Source organism: Rutidosis leptorrhynchoides, chromosome 5, assembly GCF_046630445.1.
Source record: "Rutidosis leptorrhynchoides isolate AG116_Rl617_1_P2 chromosome 5, CSIRO_AGI_Rlap_v1, whole genome shotgun sequence".
In the NCBI taxonomy this organism is placed as follows: Eukaryota; Viridiplantae; Streptophyta; class Magnoliopsida; order Asterales; family Asteraceae; genus Rutidosis; species Rutidosis leptorrhynchoides.
In genome coordinates this window covers 65,634,300-65,639,963 of record NC_092337.1, presented here as the reverse complement: position 1 = coordinate 65,639,963, position 5,664 = coordinate 65,634,300, and positions in this window count along the sequence as shown.

Below are 5,664 nucleotides of genomic sequence, written 5' to 3'. Positions count from 1 at the left end.
TATAAGTTTTATAAACTCAAAAAAATTATATATATTTTATTTTTTGTTAAAAATATTTATTACAAATTTTACATTATTTTTACGTTTAAATACTACATAATTCATATTTAATTATAAATAATATTCCATAAATTATCAAAATTATTTTTATACATCATAATACTTATAATACTAATTATAAAATATAAATATAATTTATATATATTAATTTCAAATTTATAAAGAATATACAAAAAAAGTAATCCGATAAAAAAATATAGAAAATACCTCAAGAAATTTCCCAAGTTTGTGAGAGAGTTTTTCCAAAGATTTGATACAAGTTTTTATGAAATTGAAGTGGGTATTTATAGGAAAAAAATAGTTGGTGAAAATAAAAAAATATAAATAAAATAAAGGTGCTAATTTTGACAAAAAAAAGAAAACATGTTAAAAATATTTTTAATATGTTTTGTCTTTGAAAATATTTAGTCAAAATTCATGGACCAATTATTTAATTTATATATAAAAAAATCTTATTTGTTTTTTTATAAGCTAAAAATATAAATAATGATTAAAATAACTTATCATTTAATTAATAATTATGTTACATATAGTTTTATATATAATACACATTAATATTAGTATTAACTAAAGTTATTTTATATAATTAGTATAAACTTTAGTTAACAAAACGTGTCGACAAAAAAAACAAAAAAATAAATATTTAATCAACGTCAAATTTAATCATATATTAAGTATGGATAACAACCCTAGAGGCAAATTAGTCAATTCAAGTATGAAAATGTGAGGGTTGTTATAGTACCTACCCGTTAAAGAAATTTCGTCCCGAAATTTGACAGAGATCGTCATGGTTGACAATAAGTATGTTTTCATGACATATATGAGTTGGAAAATAGAGTTTTATCACTATAGAGTATTAAAACAATTCGATTACGTGAAGAGTGTGAGTGAAGCTATCGTAAAAAAAGTGAAATGAGGTTAATAAATGTTCGTCTTAACTTTTGACATAGCTAAAGTTGATTTTCGGAATTCAAGGGACTTAAAGAAATCTTCATAATCTTTATAAGATTTGATTCTCCGGTAATTAAGGAATTTTGGGATTTCTTTGATTAAATACGGTGAATTACCTCGATTGTTGTGTTTGGAATTTTGCTATAAATTAGCTTCTTCCGTCTCATTATCTTCACCACTTCTATACTTTCTTCCTCAATTCATACTTTCAAAAGATTTGTTAATATGCTCAATCCCGTATTGATCCTTATATTGACCATATATACAGTCATTCTTCTTTTTCATTTACCACCAGAGGAATTTGTTTTCTTCTACTATTCCCTTGGGGTTATAATATTTTTAATTCTCCCATGTCTTTACGTTGCAATACGAATTGATATACACGGTTTGTAATTTCCGTGTTGTTATCGGGCTTTATATTTTCCCTTATATGTCGGAGCTCCGTGCTTTTGTTTTTCCTTCCCGACTTCAAGTCAAGCAAATAATGATCCAGAATTCGTAGGTATGAAGTTTCGAATGATCATAATATACAAAGCAGAAAGGAAAGGTAATAGCACGATTTGATTTGTCAAATTACCAAAATATCCGGAAAAGACCGAATCATCAAGAAAAATATTTTCTTGATATGTTTAGAGGTTAAATAGAATAAAAGAGTTATGTAACATGGTTCATGATGAGGGTATGATCTGTGAACCTTTATCACGTCCCATTAGAAACTCAGCATGACTTACTGTAATATAATCACGTTGGCCCGACGTCATTATATTATACTAACTCATGCTTCAATTCCCAACACTTCTCCAGAATTCATTCATAATTTATACTTAGATTTTACAGAAATTTCCAATATAATGTAATACAGATAGCACGAAGAGGTATATAATTTCGGACGAGAATATTTATGAAAATATCTTCAGAAATATCGAAGATATTTTGGAATTTATAAGTTCGAAAGTTGATGAAGAAAAATTTTCCGCAAGCTTTTAACATGACTTCGGAGCAAGATATTCTCTAAAGATTTCATCGGATCCAGAATTACCTGGATTCTTTGAATATAGGGTTTGGTCCTTGTATTTGTCCTTGGTCTCCTTCATGGTTAGCTCAATCCATTTTTCGGTTCCAAATCTGAGCATTTTCAATACGTCATTCTTTATCATCAAACTTTTGGCCATTAAGACCATCAATAGCTTTTGCTGCTTCGTCAGCATTCTCAAAGTTAACGAATCTGAATCATTGATTATCAATCCAAGGTGTTTTCAAGAATTTTGAATTTGAAGTGTTTAAGCATAGGATGTAACCATCAATGGTTCTAATTTCGGTGGTTTGACGTGATAATTCATCACAGAATACGAATGAATATATATATATATATATATATATATATATATATATATATATATATATATATATATATATATATATATATATATATATATATATATATATATATATGAGTTTAGTAATCTTTAGGAATATAACACCTGCTAAAGCTTTACTTGGATTCTGATATGTCAAAATCAGAATATGTAATTGAATTTGTATGAAAATGGTTGTTCTTTAGTGAACGTAAGTAGTATAGTTAATGATTATTGAATCAGAATTGAAGAATGTACAATGCAACATATTAATGTGAGATATAAATATTTCTCGGGTATTACCTACCCGTTAAAATATTTTCACAATTAATAGTTTGTACAAAAGAACTTTAATTACAATCTTTATGGAGATATACGTTCATATATGTATTCTTCAAATATAATATAGATTTAATGAGTTAATATAATATTAAACTCATTTGATTTGCGGTTGGAACGAGAATAAATAATCTTCAAAACTTGAGAGATTACATAATCGTCGCGGAATATTTTTTTAATGGAGTTATGAATCAATACTTCATCGTTCATTGTTATTGATATACCTCGGTATATGATGTTGGTGCCCGTGGAATTCTTGTGAAATTCACAATACACGAATAATGTTTTCTAAAAAGTTTCGAGTACATCGAAAATGGAAGTGTAAAATCAAACATGTATTTGAATAATACACTTGATTTATTATGAAATGGAGTTTATTGTGCTGAAGCAGTGATTAACGATTGTTAAGTCTTTAACGAAGGATGTACATCATAGCATATTAGTGATATGAATTAACCAAGTAGTACATACTAGTTAAGATTCACACGTAATAGCTTAGTACGAAAAGATTTATTATTGTTCCAAACCATATATATATAAAGTATACATATATAATTCTTCAGGAAGAATGAGTCAATACATCTTAACTCATTATTACAAATATTCCTTGGTATCTATGGGCGTATGATGTCGATGTTTGAGGTACCGATTATGATGTTGAGACGTGGGATGCTGATGTTGTTGTTGGTGAAGCTGATGCTGTTGGTGGTGATGCTGATGGTACTGCTGGTGCTGGTTATGCTGCTGGTGCTCGTAGGTTTTGCACCATATTTTCTAAATCCACTACTCGAGCGCGAAGCTCATTGACTTCTTCTATTATTTCGGGATGATTGGAGGTTCGGACAAGGGGATGAATAAGATCTAGAATTTTAGATATTATATACTTGTGACGAGATATCCTGGAAATGAGGGTGAATGTGGTGGGTGAAAAGGATCACCTACTTCACTTCTCCATTGATTAAGTAGACTACGAACCCATCCCCAATTCATCCAAAATAGATGATGGCTAATTGGTTCGTTTGTTCCGGTTACGCTGCCATTGGAGCTCGAGGAGTTCGAGGAATCAAGTGAGAAATCCATCTTATGTGATTGGAATTAGGGTTTTTGATACGAGTGGGTGTTGAAAACTGAATGATATATTCGTCCCCTTGAATACATATATGTAGCAAAAAGATTTCCGTAATTTACGGAGAAAATTTAGGAAAAGTGTTAAACAAAGTTTATTGGGATAGATATGATAAGATATGATTTGTCTATACTCCATTTATGCAATAATTGCAGTATGACGTATCTAGATTAAAAATGATAAGTATGTAATCAGATAAGGATTAAAGACTTTCAATTTGTAATGGCCTATTCAGGTCTAGGGGCTTGAGCTATAGGATTCTTTAAATCGGTAATCCAAACCCTTCCTTTCTAGAGTTTCGTAGACGCCATCCGTCAAGAAAATTCAATGATAAAAAATAACGAGAAATCAAAGATTTAAAAGTAATGAATATGAGTAGTGATGACATTATAATGTCTTTGAGATTCTCAATAACTCAATGACATTTTCCAGTTCGCAAACCGATGCATGAAGGCATAAAGCATATAGGTACGTGATATAACAAGGAGGTTATATACGTTTGAGTATGAATAGTAACAAATATAAGAGTTTCAAAATTCATGGATAATATTTCATGTAATACATATGTAATACACAAAACCATGATAGATGACATAGGAATGTCGAGAACGGTGTCGCATTTAAATGTGGTGGTGGAATTGAATAGTACTTAGGAGAATGAGCAGAGTTCTTAGATTGGCTCGGCATTCCAAGATAAGTAAAGTTTCTAAAGTATAGTGTAGTATTTAACAGTTAAAGGCAACAATTAAAGGCACTATAGTCAAGGAAAGTTGTAGTCCTACATTGCTAAGGTACCTAATTGTATAAGGCACATTTAAAATGCAATCCTGGTTCTCTACAACAGCCTGCTCTGATACTAATCTGTCACACCCCCAAAATGGACCAGGGGTAATTGTGACCAATCATATTATAACACAGTTGTATAAACGAGAACGACTCTATATGTGACTTTTTAAATAAAACCTTTGTTAATAAAACAGCGTAAGCAGTAATAAATATTTACATTATTATTAAAATGTAAAATAAATGTTTATGAACTAAAATATAATATGCGATGTGGACTCCATGCAAGCATCAAATCTATCATCATAAAGTTGCAAACAGCTAGCTCAATCATCACCTGAGATAAAACATGCTTAAAGTGTCAACCAAAATGGTTGAGTGAAATTCACAGGTTTATAAATAATATCCAAAGTTTTAGACCACAAGATTTAGTTTAAAGTTGATCAATATAGATATATCAATCTAAAAGTGTTGCTGCAGTTTGTAATATCGCTACTAAACAAGTTTACCCAATGACACCTTGTACTGTCAGTGTCGTGGAATCATTATTATGTAACCAAAGACCAGCAGTCAAATGGTTAGAGATGTTACTCTCAAGAGATCTATTCACAATAATTAAGTTTGCATTTAAATGTAGCAATTAACGATATTACGGTAGGGATTTAGCATGAATCAAAGCATGACAACATAGTTAACAATTGAGTACTTGTGTCTAAGCGTAAAACACTTTAAAAGCAAGCATGTGTCTCACCCCAAAAGTTATAAAAACAGTTATGATACAGTAAAAAAGTGGGGCTATGAAGTTCACCTTAGTAGCAAGTAAGTTATTCCACGCAAAGAAGAATGAACGGAGTAAGTGATCGGAGATCTTAACCTAGAGATATAATCTTTGATTAGTTAATGTCTAACAGACATAAAGTTTGTTTATTAATATAGCAACTATATTAACAGTGACGGTTTTCGAGAAAAGTTCCTATTTCTCAAAAGTTTCTATTTTTGGAAACCTACTATTTATGGAAAGCTTCCACTTATAGTAAGCTTCTAGTTTAA